A 15870-nucleotide genomic window follows, 5' to 3' on the forward strand; every position below is an offset into this window, starting at 1 on the left:
GACAACAGCAATGCCAGCATCCCTTAGGAAATTATGTTTCCCACAAGCAACAGCAGTTGGAGGCCTTTCAGCTATGGCTGCCTGCTGGGCATCCACCATCTTGCAGAAACACACCAGCTTCCCTGCCTGGCCTCTGCCCCATAGATCAGCCCCTGCAGAAAATGTTATGAATTATAAAAGAAGGGATCGAGAAACAAAAATCTGTGTGCTTCACAGCCAGTGCCATAACGACAACAGTGTCATTCTGATTCCTATTCAGTTTGGCCTTCAACTGTTGTTCTTTCATGGTTCACAGTTGACCCCTAGCTATGGTTAGAGGCTCCCCTAGCCTATGGTTACAAAGTGAAGCAAGAAAGTCTTAACTGCAAAAGCTTCAAAGGTTTGTTTGAAAGTAAAGAAAATGTAGAGCAGGAGGTTGTTAGCATGGTAAAGCACATGCAGGAGAGGAGAACATAGATCTTGTGCTTGGAAGTTAATCATTCAAGTAAATGTTAGTCACTTATGGTTAGACAACACCACAATTAAGTTTCCTATCAGCTCTGCACAGATGTATGTGTGGTGAGGGGCACCAGCCATCTGGGACAAAGACAAACTGGGCAGACCAGATATCTTATACTTGCTCATGCCAAAATGGACAACAACCAGGCCAAGGTTAGTTGAATTGCTGTCCCATTTATGCCTGTCTGGATCAGACCCTGGAGAGACTGCCTTCTCCAAGATCAATTTCTAAAAGTAGAACACAGTGGCTAGTCAGGAGCCAAACAGGAGATTCCCAGGGATAGTAAATCAGTCATCAACACTGTCACAGTATTAGAGTGCTCACTGGCACCCTTTGGGGCTAGGACACGTCATTTTCCCAAAGAATTCCTGTGTACAGGCAGGTTTCAGCATGGCCAAGGATTCATGCCCATTGCCATGAACGTGGACCTCCTTTTTTGGTAGCTATGAGAGCTTTATAGTGCAGATGTGACCATGCCAACAGCCATAACCCTGCTTATTGTGTGTATATATATATATATATATATAGCTAGTGTTTATACATACATAACTGGTAGATTTAAAAAATAGAGCACTTTTTCAGATTCTAGGATAAGAGAGATGCACCACTGAAGTAGTATGGTGGTTATGTTGCTTATGGATATTAAGGCAAGGTCACCAGTAATCTTGTAGCTTTAGCAAGTACATGCAGTAACAGAACTAACAAAATTAAAATGAAGGAGTGGAATCGTTAAAGTGCAAATTCAGGATTCAATGGGAGCAAAGAAATAACAGGCAAGACTTTTCTTTGTACACACAGGTAGCTACAGGAGAAGGAATGTGAACTCCAGATACTATTTGTGGTATCCAAAATAGCAAAGTGCGTCTGACCACGCATGCCTGGAAAGAGGCAGTGTTTTCTGATGCCACTATGTCTTCCTCAGGAACCGTGCAGGGTACCTCCAGGATGAAGAATATTTTCTGTTTTCTTTTTCAGCTCTTTCAGAGCAGACCTATCCCATATTGTAAGGAAGTGGGAAGGAAAACCTTTACTTCATCCTCATGTATTTTGCAGCTTTTCTTTGCTGCCTCCTACACTTCATCTGCCACTGCTTTTATCTGCCCACTCTCCCACTTCCACCCAGCTCTTTTACAGCTTTCTGTCAGGAGGATTTTTCTTCATCACCTGCATGCATAGCTTTGCCTAGGTCACTTAGTCACATACCTGCAACTGTTTCTTCTTCCTACAGCATCTTCAGACATTCTTTTCATTAACCACATAATCAATCAGTCATTTCCCATGTTTAACTTCCTTAGGAGTTTTTAATTTTCCAAGTTACTTTCCTTGTGTCAATTGGACTGTAGCACATCTAGTTCTCTCTAAAGCTCAGTATCAGAATTAGTTCTGAAAGGGTAAGCCACTCTGACAGTGCTCTCAAGATAATTAGAAGCACATATTGTTAAGAACAAAACATCTTTGTTCATTTTATCCAGAAATTACTCAGTAGCCCTGAAGGCACTTCAAGAACTTAGGAAAAGTAAAGTTAGTATTTCTTAAACACCTTTTAGCCATTGAGGTTTCTGGTGACAAAGTAATACGAAATGATGATGTTATGCATCCTTAGGTAGTCTGGTAGGAATATTATTACTTCAACATAGAACATACTTTTCACGGTATCCAGTCTGAGACTTTAATTGCAGAGTAAGCAAAAATAAATCTGATTTCATTCTGCACTTCCTAAAGAAACAAAGAGAACAAGTGATCTTTATCTTCTCTAATAGCAGCCACTTATATAATGGAAAACTTCTCATGTTCTTTACTAAATGTTTCATTTTCTAGATTAAGCATATGCAGTGCTCTCAAACTTTCCTCATTTCCTGATCCTCATGTTCTTTTTGCTGCTCTCTAAATTCTCTCCAGTGGGCCCACATTTCCAGCCAAGATCAGTGCCTGAAAGTTGGTGAAGTATTTCAGCTGGTCTCACCCCTGCCAGGAAGAGAAATGAAATTAATCTCCATTTTACAAATCATGCTGCTGTTCAGAGTTTTCTTAGGGCTACCTTCTCCATGGTACAGTATTTGCGTCATGCTGTTTGTAATCCAATTTCTTTTGCATTCCAGTATCATCATGAGGGATGTGGTGGGATTCTGCCACCCGGCCGACTGCTCCCTACCTCCCTTTCATGTATAATTTTTCATCCACAGAAGAAGCATTTTGTGCCACTCATTGCTTTTGCTCAAGCTATGAAGGAAATACCCTTTTTTTTTTAGCCCATTTAGGGACTTGTTTTCTGGCTTGATTTCAGGCCCTTTGCTTTTTACATATCCATTCACTGCATGATTCCCTCTCCAAAAGATCAGAAAGAAAATGCATGCTGTTACATTCTCCATGGTAAAACATTGCTGAAGAGCCATGTCACGAAGCTCATTTTTATTGCCAGCAACTTCATATGGAAAAAAGCCAGACACCTCTGCATAGATGGTGCAGAGGGTAAAATCTGAAAAGAAACAAGAGGAAACTGGTTCTTGTCACTACGAGGTGGGGACAGACCAAATGGTTAAAGCAGGCATAGACAGGGTTCCCAGGATCTTGTCCGGGAAGCTGACATGGAATAGATTATATTACACTAAAAAATTTTAAAATATAAAGCTTACATTGCCTAAACAGTCTGGGAATTAGATGGAAGAAAGCTAGCCTTGTATTACATCCAGGAGATGAACGTTGTTCGGGTGAACTCAGGGACAAAATCTCAACCAGGTCACACTGGGTACCTACAGAACCAGATATGCCACAGAGCATATGAGCTGTTTGCCACCCACCTGGAGCTTCATTTGCAAGGTGAGGCAGTCTCAGAGGTGTCTGCCTGAAAACCACATGACTCCAGTCATAACCTGGGGCAGCAAAAGCAAGACCTGCATCTGCCAAATATCCACGTCATTTAGTTCTTTTGATATATTAGACTCACTGGTCGGGAGATTTCATGCACTGTGTTTAGTGTACCTTCTAGTTCTTCTATATTTACTTCTTTCATTCACCCTCTTGTGCTGTCTCCTCTGTATGGAACTGCAGCCAGCTTGTCCACATCTGTCCTGCAATTTCCTACACATTTTCAAAGCCATTCTGAAAGAGCAGAAGGGTAAAACCAAAGCATTTTTTTTTTCAGTCCGGACTTGTTAAAGCAAAGTTCTCCAGAAAAGACCTATTTTTAATATCTTTACCAATCATTAAATGAGATTTCCTCCCTGAGGTATTTCTCTTTCTGTGCTTGTTTGCAAATACGACAGCAATGTGCCACTAACAGAGCCACTGAATCACAGAGTGCGTGAGGTTGCAGGGAACTTCCAGAGGTCATCGGGTCCAGCGCTGTGGCTCAAGCAGAGACACCACAGTATACACTGCATTTCCACACCAAATAATCCCACTGGAGCCCCAGGTGAAATCTCATCCCATTACTTTAAAAATATATATATCCATATTTTCCATTGACTCACCTGGGTACAGCATTTCACCAATAATACTATTTTAGTACTGCCAAGCATAAGCACAATGTTTTGTCAATAGAGAGGTTTTTCTAGTCAAGGCTTGATGATATCTTGTACCGACTCGGGAAGAACAATAATGCATGTGTGTGGGAAGATACAATCATCTTTCAAGTTATTAAAGGTATTAAAATAAAAAGGCAAAAAATGGCACAGAATAGTAATCACGTTGAGGAATTGGAAATGGTTTTAGGGAGTTGATGTGTTTTATGTAAGCTGCAGCAACTCCTTTGAACAGCAGAAGCCATTTTGTTACCCCAATTTGTTCCTTGAATGGCATCCAGTGAGCAGAGCAGTGGGAACAGCGCAGGAACAGCTCCAGGGCCGAGCATGGAGAAAGGCCCTTTTGTGCGGCCGGGCCGGCAGAGTGCCGCGCGCTCACTTCGCACATGGACAAAGGGGATCAGGAACACTTATCTCTCCTGTTTTTTCTATTTTTTTTTCCAAGCTCTGCAGCACAAATCCCTCTCACGCAAGTTGTCAGCAGAGAGGAAGCATTTTGTACACAGAGGCGCAGTCTGAAAGATTAGCAATATAATTTACCGCAGATCTGACACAGCAAGAGAAACTGCCGTGAAAAGAAGCAGCCGAGGAGAGGTCTGAGAACTGTGTGAGCAATAAGTCCAGCTGCTGTTCCAGTGATGGTGCTCAGCTTCCAACACTGGGATCAATTCTCCACACTGCTGAATTAATACGAGATGCCAGAGAAACTCTGTGGTAGGCAATGGAAGATGAGGTGAGTTAAAGCTGAAGCAAAGCTAGAAGAGCAAAGTTAAATTTAAGTCCAGTCCTGCTCTCCTCACAACACGCTGTGTTGGTTCCTTTTGACTTCACTTGTTAAGCAAGACAGATGCACAGCAGCCACTGGGCCTCTGCTGAGAGAAATGTAAGTACCGGGAGATGGGAGAGACAGCGGGAGACATCACTGCCCGCAGCACCGGGCCCACAGCCAAGCAGGGAAGATGGCTCTCAGCCCTGGGTCCAGGGCATTCATCCTTTTGCAGTAAAACTGTGCTGTATAAACAACAGTGGGAGCAGGGAACCAGATCCAAACCTGTCTGCAGCAAAGTGCAGTGTCAAGCATGTCCTTGTGCCCCTCTCTCTTGCCCTGTATCTCTCAGCATCATGGGGCTGTCTGGATGTGGATGGGACTGCCTTCAACCTGGAGGGTCACCATGCCCACCATAGTGGGCATTCACCACCATGTCCACTAACCATGTCCCTCAAAGCAACATTGACATGTTTCTTGAATACCTCCAGGGATGGTGACCCCACCACATCCCTGGACAGGTGTAGAGAAACACTTGGACACAGGGTCACCCCGACAGTCGGCAAGGGGAAAAGACAAAACCCCTGTGTCCAAGTGTTTCTCTACAGACAGGCACAACTTGAGGCCATTCCCTCTAGTCCTATCACTGGTTATGTGGGAGAAGAGGCCGACCCCCATCGTGCCACAACCTCCTTTCAGGTAGCTGTAGAGTGTGATAAGGTCTCCCCTGAGCGTCCTCCACACTAAACAATCCCAGATCCCTCAGTCACTCCTCATAAGACTTGTGTTCCAGACTCTTCACAGCTTCATTGCCCTCCTCTGGACACACTCCAGGGCCTTGATGTATTTCTTGTAGTTAGGGGCCCAAAACCAAACACAGTACTCGAGGTGCAGCCTCAACAGAGCTGAGTACAGAGGGACAATTACTTCCCTACTCTTGCTGATACTGCTAAGCACTGTTTCTTATACAAGTCAGGATGCCACTGACCTTCTTGTCTACCTGGGCACACTACTGGCTCATATTCAGCCAAGTGTTGATCACCACCCCAGGTCCTTTTTCCCTGTGCAGCTTGCCAGTCATTCTACCTCAAGCCTGTAGCATTGCCTGGGGTCGTTGTGGCCAAAGTGCAGGACCCAGCACTTGGTCTTGTTGAACTTCATCCCATTGGCTTCAACCCAGAGATCCAGCCTGTCCAGATCTCTCTGTAGGGCCTTCCTATCCTCAGGCAGATGAATACTTCCCCACTATTGCTATGTGCCATCCAAGTCTACATTTGTAAGGTGTCATTTACCCAGATCTCTCAGAACCTACTTTTTGGTTCTTATTTTGCACAAAATACAGGGAGGGAGACTTATGTTGTGTTTCAGGGGCACCATGTCAGAGCTTTAATACAAGTGAGGGAAAAACAGTTTCAGCCCTTTTCTCTACCCAGGGAAATGTGAATTTTTATCACCACAAGCCTTTGATACAACCAGCAGTTCGAAGGGCTCTCCAGATTCCTTTATCAGTCTTTTCTGTACCAACTGCTACATATGGCATGGAATGATTAAATATCTGATAAGATGTAAGAGGGAAACGACACTATAGCCTGATTTGGAGAGTAGATACCAGGAGAAAAGGGGCATGGATTCCTGACAGATTCTCAGTGACTCCTTCAGGTTCTTTTAAAAACAATCTGAAGCATTGACAAATCCAAGCCTTTTGATTACTTAAACTGTAATGTTTTGCCCACTTTTGTACTAAGATATACCATGAAGCTTCCCTAAGTGAAATGCAGCTTATCCTGGCAGAAAACATTATCTTCTTAATCATAGCATTGAACTTTTCCCCTGACTAGAATCGATAACGCAAGCAGAGCAACCTTCTGCCAGTTTAATTCACTCCACCTGCACCAGGCCATACCTACAGCCAGATGCTGTCTGTCTGAAGACCACCATGCTTCAGAGACCTACCGCAGCTCCTCCACCTTCCCTCCCTGAGAAGCATGAGTCATAGAATCATTTGAACTGGAAGGGAACCTTAAAGGTGATCTAGTCCAACTCCTCTGTAATGGACAGGGACACCTACAGCTAGAGCAGGTTGCTCAGAGCCCTGTCCAGCCTGACCTTGAGCATCTCCAGGGATGAGGCTTCCACCACCTCTCTGGGCAACCTGTTTCAGTGTCTCACCACATTTATCATTAAAAAAAACCTTCTTCCTTATATCCAGTTTAAATCTCCTTTCTTTTAGTTTGAAACCATTTCCCCTTGTCTTATCACAACAGACCCTGCTGAAGAGTCTGTCCCCTTCTTTCTTACAGTGCCCCTTTAGATACTGAAAGGCCACTCTCAGGTCTCCCCAAAGCCTTCTCTTCTCCAGGCTGAACAGCCCTAGCTCTCTCAGCCTGTCCTCGGAGGGGAAGTGGTCCATCCTTTGGACCATTTTTGTGGCCCTCCTCTGGAATCCTAGAATCATAGAATTACCAATGTTGGAAAAGATGTCTAAGATCATCCAGTCCAACCATCCACTTACCACCAATATTTGCCACTAAACCATGTCCCTCAGTACAATATCTAAACATTACTTGAACACCTCCAGAGACAGTGACTTCACCAGGGCAGGCTGTTCCAGCACCTAACCACTCTTTCAGAGAAGTTGTTTTTCCTAACGTCCAAACTCCTCTGGTGCAACTCAAGGCCATTCCCTCTAGTCTTATTACTAGTTACATGGGAGAACTGACCAACTCCCACCTCACCACAGCCTCCCTTCAGGTAGTTGTAGAGAGCTATAAGGTCTTCCCTGAGCTTCCTTCAGACCAAATAATTCCAGTTCCCTCACCTGCTCCTCATAAGACTCGTGCTCCAGACCCCTCACAGCTTCACTGTCCTTCTCTGGACACACTCCAGGGCCTCAACGTCTTTCTTACTGTGAGGGGCCCAAAACTGAATATAATACTCGAGATGCAGCCTTGCCAGTGCTGAGTACTATACTCCTCTGGTGTTCAGCTGAGCTACTCCCAGCCTGCATGCCTCATCCATAGGACAGGTAGTATCATAGTTCTGCCAGGCTGGACACCACCATCTAATATTTTCTTAACGTGGGTCAGTACTCTATGCCATTAGTGCTTTCAAGTTGAGATTGAGCTTGCAACAGGTAACACTCAGTCCTACTTTGCCAAAAACAACTCTTTCAAATCTTCAAAATTTCAAAAAATAAACAAGTTGTTTTTGCAACCATTTTTGTTGTTCCTCCTTATCCTGATCAGAAACCACAAAATACAAATGGTGCGTGTTCTAGTGATACAGAACATGATTTTAGGGAAGTGCAACGAGCAACCACAGATACATAACCCAAAGGAGGTGCCTGGGCAGGAGCTGAGCACAGCTCCCAAGCGCACTGCAAACTTCTCATCTGCCAGGCTTGAGCCCCTGCTTTGTTTACATGGCAGTTAGTCAGCAGAGTACCAGTTTGTAGTGCTGGTAAAGGAAGCCGAGGCCTGGGTGTAGGAGCAGGCCTTCTGTCTGGACACGTCTCTTATCCCTCTTCCATGCTCATGCTCCAGCTATGTCTCAGCAGCAGCAGATCATTATTCCTCCTTCTTGTCCCAGCACTCCTGTACTGGCAGCACCACTTCGCTATGTGTCACCAAAACCATGGACTCACATTTATGCACATCTCAGCTGCCTTTTGCTTTACTTGTGCTTGCTTCAGTTAGATTTATATGCCAACTACTTGCAGTAAGGCAATAGTTCTGTTCTTCCTGTAATGAATAATTTACCTCTAGAAGATCCTGATTTTTCAGCAGTCCAGGGAAGATTAAAAAGACTCAAAATGTTTTTTTTTTTTATCTTGGGATATTTTCAAATGCTTTTTTCCTTTTTTTTCCTTATCTCCAAACCAGCTCCATCAATGCTTGCGATGTTCAGACAGACAAGCTAAATGAAAATATTGCAACCAGCACTTTAAGTTCTGTCCCATGTGGATCTTTTTGATCTGGATTGGCAAGCACAGTATTTGCAGTCCCAGTGGTCCCCTGGAGTTCTTTATGTGAGATACCGAACACCGCTATTATCCTCATAATTCAACTGGTAATTGTAACCATGGGATATTTTATTTTAAAATATGTTGGAGTACACACAGTATCTATCACCTAGGAGATGCTGAGTGAGGAGGAGTTCAGCCACAGATATTTTGAGCAGTCATACTTTGCAGGGTGAGTTGAACAATCCTTTCTCTAGCTGGGAAGTTGGCCATGTGACTACTGTGAAATAAAGCACCAGAAATAATTTCTTCTGAAAATGTGGTTGTGTACAACTATGCTCACATCTGGCACTTTATCAGCAGTAGTAAAAGGAGTTGGGTAGAGGCAGAAAAGGGAAGAATTGTGCAAGAGTGAGAAGCAAGGCAGTCTAAGGAAATGACTGAAATCCCAGTTACCTAACAACAGACATAGAAAGGAAGTCTATGGCTCTTGCATATGATGGTGTGAGTAATTACCATTGGTGCCGTGCCCATAAAATACTAGTGAATACAAGAGAAAGAAAAGTGTCTTTTGTATATAGTCTGCTGAGGCACAAACCCTTGAGGGAAAGAAAAAAAAAAGAAAAGGAAGAAAAAGATATGCCTTAAACAAGGAGTATTATAACCTTAAAAAGGTCATAAGTGTCATGCTTTTCCAAATACTGATGTGTAGAAAGACAGAACCTTTAGGCTTAGCTCTGTTTGTCATCATAAACACTGCCTTGCAGACAAATTGCAGGCAAACTTTTGCCTACTGCCCCTTAATTAAAGGAGCTGTCCTGTAGTTTTCTTAGATCAAAGAGAAAGAAAAAAACAACAAAACAAAAACAAACACAAACTACATGGGGAGAGAGGAAACAATAAGGTCTCTGTTTCCTTTATGAAATTTACTGAGAGAACCACAGCCCTTTTCTATTTACAAAGTCAAAGCCCAGTGCAAAGCTCTGGAAGACCCCCGTGCCAGATGCTGTTTCCAATTACCTGTGCTCTGTGTGGTTTCATAAGTGGAGTTTCTACTGAAACCACAATCAGTCTGAAGTACGTAACACCCAGAGTTGCAGGCTGGGATCAGCAGGCTGTACTCCCTGTCTCTGGTAGCTCCAGGCTGCAGGAGAATGCCTTCTTTACTATTAAAAGAACACAGCCACGCTTAGATACACTCAGCTTTAATTTTTATGCAAATCAGCAGCCTGGGACAAAGCTAGAAAGTGGACATATGGGGAGACTGATTCTTTCTATGAGAGCTTTTCATGGGTTTCCCCCCCCACACACACTCCCAGATGGCTATGCAGGGTTCTTAACACCCACGAGCAGTAACTGGCCCTGTTTGTTAAGATCAGATCTGTAGAGGATTTCTGGCTTAGAGACTGCAAGTCTTCCAATTTATAAAGGAAAGGGAAGATGTATATAGCAGGACCGCATGAAGCAGCTCATCAGGTTAGCAGGCTGTGCCCTCAAAGCAACTGGTTGCGCCCCAACAACCAATTTAGATGAGGTCAGAGCTGCCTGTGTCGCTATGGGGAACTGGCCAGTGCTGCCCCATATTTGTTTTGAAATTTTAGACTGGAGGTGCTATGGCAATCATCAGCTGGCTGGCAGAAGCAGGAACTGAATGTTCAGTGAACTACACCACTAAAAGCATGTAGAATCCTGGCACAGGGTTAGCATGGTGATAGCAAGTGCATTTTACATGTCCTTAAACCATCAGATCCTTGCAGATGGAAGGACACTGGCAAAAGTCACCCAGCAATTGAGTTCTCAGGAAGCAGAAATCAGCACAGACCTCTTGACTTCATGTATTCAGATTTGCAGCCCTTGACAAGATCTAGAAAATCTGAAAATGCAGCTCTCTCCAGGAAATGGGTTTGGCTGTTTCTTTCTCCAAAATGTTAGGACATTTAATGCTATAATATTTATTTTTAATGACAAATATTTAAATTTTCTAAAATCCATTAAAAGGAACACTTCAAAGATTTGAGATAGGACTTCTCCTGGAAGAGAATAAAAATGGATATCCCATCTGAATTCACACAGTGGATTCTAACAAATTGCTCTGTGGCTTTGGATGTTACAGTTAAGACAAAGACATAATTATCCCCAAAATTTTAATAAGGTAAGGTGAAAAAATATTAGAATTTGAACATTTGTAACTGTAGTTATATTCAGACTGAAATACTAAACTTCATTTCAGATCAGAGGAACAGAGAAGAGACTGAGAGGGAGAACTCTGCTTTTTCTATCCTCTTCTCTCCAGACTACGCATCCTTCCACAAGTATAAAACATATGGACAAGAGGTGAGGGCGAGGAACTACCATTCCCAAACCACCTGTTTCCACATAGTGACTCACCTGTTTCCTGCACTGCAGACATCTGAACACCAGCAGAAAGGCAGTCCATTGCCTGTCAGAGCTCGGGGCCTCGGGGACAGTAGATGCTGTTAAAGGCCACAAGCAGGGTCCAAAGCAGGAACAGTTTCACTCAACTATCAGAACAGAGCATCAGAAACCATAACTTCTTTGCGCAGTCATTGCATGTACAGTTTTTTGCCTTTTTCCTTTTTAGTCTGAGCATATTCAGCTTGTTTCCCAAGTAATCTGGAGGTTGGAACTAGATGATCCTTAAGGTCCCTTCCAACCAAAGCTGTTCTGTGTTCCTATGATTCTATGATAATCTTTTGCCCTTTTAATGGCTTCAGAGAGCTGGGCAACTTTTAAGTTAAATTAATATTGCCTGGACACTTCCATATTAAAACTGCATGAGATGCCCTAAGACTGATGAGGAAGCCTGCAGTGTGTTCCAACTGCTTCAAACACAGTAGCAATACCACGAGCAGCCAATGAAAATACTGATTTTTCATTGCCCCTTCAAAAATAACTTCTTTTACAAGTTCTCCTTCACCACACGTAACCTGAGCTATTCCTTGGCTCTCAGGAATCAGAGGCTACCTTGTAATTGGAGGTAGAGGAAACCTGGAGCTGTGCTCTCCCTGGAGACCTACAAAAGGGGAACAACTGATCTGCTGTTCCTCCCTTGTTCTTGGGAGGGAAATATAGCTTCCCTCCTCGTAGCCAGCAACGAGCCAGGCAGTCTGGTCTGGAAGGCAGCTGGAACCAGACAGGCTCTTTCCCCAACGTCTTTGCAGCCGTTGCTTACAACAGGGAGTATCAGGTGAGCAGTCTGCACCATCCTCTTCTTGGCTGGAGGCACAACGTCTCTCTGGGTTGAAATAAAAGCATGTTCCAGGCATTTGTAGGGTATGCTGACACATGTTTACACAACTGCAGCCTGCTGGAAAAGTCTAGCATCAGTGACAGCAATAAGTCAAGCTGAACGTCAGGCTGAGCTCCGCGGCTGCAGTGCATCAGTCAGCTGAGTAACAGGCAGCATGATCTCATCCAGATTAGGATTTAAACCCAACATTACATGTGATAATTAACACATGCAATAATTAACACATGCTGTTATCACACCTTTATACTGCAACTCCACCAAAGGCAGACCAGAGCAAGATACAGCAAAAATCTGCATCAAAATAACAGTCAGTTGAAGCAGTGCTTTACAAAGAGGTATGAATGAATGAAGGTTCTCTCCTTTTTTACCCTTAGTATTTTGACACTTTGTTTTTGTTTTAGTAGGGAGTGACAGAGTACTGTGCCTCCAAGGTGTGTTACCAAATCATAAAGCATATTTGATTTGCCTGTAAAGTTGGAGTCAGTATTTGCTCTCAAAAGACATACAGGGCACAGAGCTAGGAAAGGAAAAAAATAGAAGGGTGCAGCTGCCAGGAGATCCTACACAGCACCGCTCCCCAGCCAGGGGATTTCAGGTTGGATATTGGGAAGTAACTCTTCTTAGAAAGAGCAGTGAGGCATTGGAACAGGCTACCCAGGGAGGTGGTGGAGTCACCGTCCCTGGAGGTGTTCAAAAAAGGGGTAGGTGTGACACTGAGGGACATGGTTAGTGGGCATGGTGGGGATGGGCTGGTGGTTGGACCTGATGATCTTAGTGGTCTTTTTCAACCTTAATGATTCTATGACCTCTCATGGACTTGCATGAGTTGAGAAATATTTGCAGTAGCACAACACACATTTTTTAGAAGGTTCTCTGCCTGCCTAGGATTTCATTATGATCTAAAAAGAGACAGATAATGTTAGCAAAAGTTGATTGTCTCCTTTGTTTTCCCTGAAGTTCAGAAACAATTAATCTAATCCTTTATTTCTCTGTTTCTAAACAAGATTCAGCATTTTATTTAATTAGAAAAGGACAAGAGAGAAGTATAATCCATCACCACAGATGACAGATTCACTTACCCATGAAAATTAGTAAAAACTGCTACATGTTTTCTGCTTGCAAGCTCTATCACATTTTTCCACAAATGCAAAGAACTGCAAAGCAGCGGGGGAGGAAAAAAAAAAAAAAAAACCACCACCAAACAGCTCAAAGACAACAACAAAACAACTGAATCTATGACGCAGTAGCAAGTGGTCAATAAATTAGGCCCCGAGCACTAGAGATAATGGTCTGTAAATGGTGTGGGAACTAACCTAATTTTGCAGCAGTTCAGTCTGTGCTCCATTCCTCAGAGATCTCCTACCTGCTCAGTACTGTCATCCTGCAGTTACCCTCTCTGCTGAGCTACAGACTGCGCTGACTGAGAGCACCCGTACCTCAACAAAGGGAGCAGAGCTCTTGCCTTAAGTCTTATGACTCATTTAACTGCTCACAACAGCCTTTCCTTAGGAAGCAAGCAGCTGGGGTTAATTGCACCACTCTGCCCAGGAGCAGGTGCATTAAGCCTGCTCCACCTGATTTGGAAAAGTGAGGCTTTGTTAAGGGGGAAAACTAAGCTAAGGATTTCTTGAGGGAAATAAAATAAAAGGGAATTTCATTGGTTTCCAGTAAGTAAGTTTTTCAAATTCACAGCCACCTCATACAACCTATTGGAGTATTCAAGCCAAGACAGAAATAAAAGCACCTTACAAAGGAAAAAAAAGAGAGAAAGAGGAGAAAAAATTGAGAATAAGTGGGAAGAAAGGTCTGTGTGTGTCACCTTCAGCACAGAGGGCACGGAAGTGGAGGAGTAGCAGCAGGACTGCCAGGCACATATCATTTCCTCTCACCCTTCCAAGGACTGCTTGTCAGCACAGCTGTCATTCAAAGGGTCCTGGTTCAGCTCCTCTGTTCCTTGCCGCCAAGCAGTGTCACTGTTGTGTCGTGCCTCCTCCCTCCCATCACAGCTGAGTCTGCTTGCTTGCAGTTACTCCAGGTGCTGTTGGAGGTGCAGATGCTCTCCATGCTCATTTAAAACACAAGCCTGCAGGTGCTGTCATAGCTGAATAATAAATGCTACTTGCTTCCCTGCTTTCCTCATCTACTTTTAACCACTCAGTTATATTTAGTCGTTGACTTGTTTCTCTCCTGTTTACAGGTGCCCGGATAACATAGCCATGAAACAAGATCAGGGCTTGTTCGTAGGCATGGTTGCAGCAGGAATAATTCCTAATGATTAGCTGCCTTTGTCTCCACCCACAACATATATCTGTCCATAGGTTGTAAGCTCACGTTTGATGAGCTTGTTGTTTTGTATATTTGCTAATAACTGTATGCTATGGCTCTTCCCAAGTATACGTGCCTCTAACTGTTTGCGCAGTCTAAGAGCAAAAGCAATTTGTCTTACAGCAAGACTTCTCTGCCTTCAGCTGAATAAAGACAATGTTGCATGTCTCTAGATGCTTTCATACAGAAACCTCTGTGATTTTTGAAGCCTAAATGTGTGGATGCATGCAAAAACATGCTAAATGGCATGCTAAAAACATGCATCATACTTGGACACGGATGATACGAGGGTATGCTCTGCACCCAAATCAGGATGACTTTGAAACCCAAATCCTTTGTGCCACAGTTGGTGGCATCAGTGTTTCAGAACTGGAAAATTAAGGCCACGATGGGATGTAAGTTGTTGGGTCCACTCACATTTCTTAACAGCCTTGAAGCTAGAGCATATGGGCTAACTAATCTGAGGAATGTGGGGGGCTGTAATAAAGGGGACAGACTCTTTAGTAGGGTCTCCTGTAATAGGACAAGGGGAAATGGATTCAAACTAAAAGGGAGAGATTTAGATTGGATATAAGGAAAATGTTTTTTACAGTAAGGGTGGTGAGGCACTGACAGGTTGCCCAGAGAGGTGGTGGATGCCCCGTCCCTGGAGATACTCAAGGTCAGGCTGGATGAGGCTCTGAGCACCCTGCTCTAGCTGTAGATGTTCCTGTTCATTACAGGGAAGTTGGTCTAGGTGATCTTTAAAGGTACCTTCTAACTCAAATTATTCTATGACTCTATGACAATGGTCAATGAACCCGAAGGGAATATACACTTAATGCAAGACGTCATTGGCACTGTGTTTCCTGGTATCTAGTTCACAGTGTAGAGAAAAACAGAAAATAGTTTAAAAATGTATGTTGTAATGAAATGTTTTTTTTTAAACAAACAAAAAATACACTTTAAATTAGTGATTGCCTATGTCTTAATCCATAAGCTGTTTCTTTTTTCCTATATAGATCCCTAGTAAATTAAGTCCGATCAAAACTCTGGGGCTTAATGAAACAACTCCTCCTGCAACCTAAGACATTTGCTTAAGTTGTTCCTGATTTATCCTGGTTTATCCAGCAACGTAATTTGGGTGTTACGAAGAAAATGTAAGAAAGTCAAAATAGACAGAGGATGTTTGTTGGGTTGGCGAAGGAAAAATAATGGCAACATGAATTACAACATGTCAAACTCCACTGAGTCTCACTGTGAATCCTGGAGTTTTCAAACAGGTTCTATGACTTCATTTCAGCAAACTAACTGATGAGAAAATAAGTAGGAGGCAACATGCTAAGCTCAAGTTGTGCTTGATTCTGCTTTTACTTACACTGTTGTAAATCTACTGCCATCAAAAATCCGATTTGTGACATAGCACAGGAGAGTGCACTGGGAAAGCCTAAATATAACACTCACAAATAAATATTCTAACATTTTGCTTGGAAAAAAAAAACATAACAGGAAATAAAAATCAATGGAACTGGAGTTTATGCAAATCTG

At 43.2% G+C, this 15870-nt stretch overlaps 1 long non-coding RNA gene across 2 annotated transcripts; it reads right to left on the reverse strand.

The window, feature by feature from the left end:
• LOC110397066 lies at positions 7718-14897 on the reverse strand. 2 transcript variants are annotated; one of them, XR_002437515.1, is made up of 4 exons: positions 13332-14897; positions 11136-12003; positions 9768-9913; positions 7718-9027 (listed from the first exon to the last, which is right to left on the reverse strand). It is a non-coding gene; the product is annotated as an uncharacterized LOC110397066 (long non-coding RNA). The 2 variants fall into 2 exon arrangements; XR_002437514.1 differs by having other exon boundaries at positions 11136-12072.

The sequence above is a fragment of the Numida meleagris genome, chromosome 3, assembly GCF_002078875.1.
Source record: "Numida meleagris isolate 19003 breed g44 Domestic line chromosome 3, NumMel1.0, whole genome shotgun sequence".
In the NCBI taxonomy this organism is placed as follows: domain Eukaryota; kingdom Metazoa; phylum Chordata; class Aves; order Galliformes; family Numididae; genus Numida; species Numida meleagris.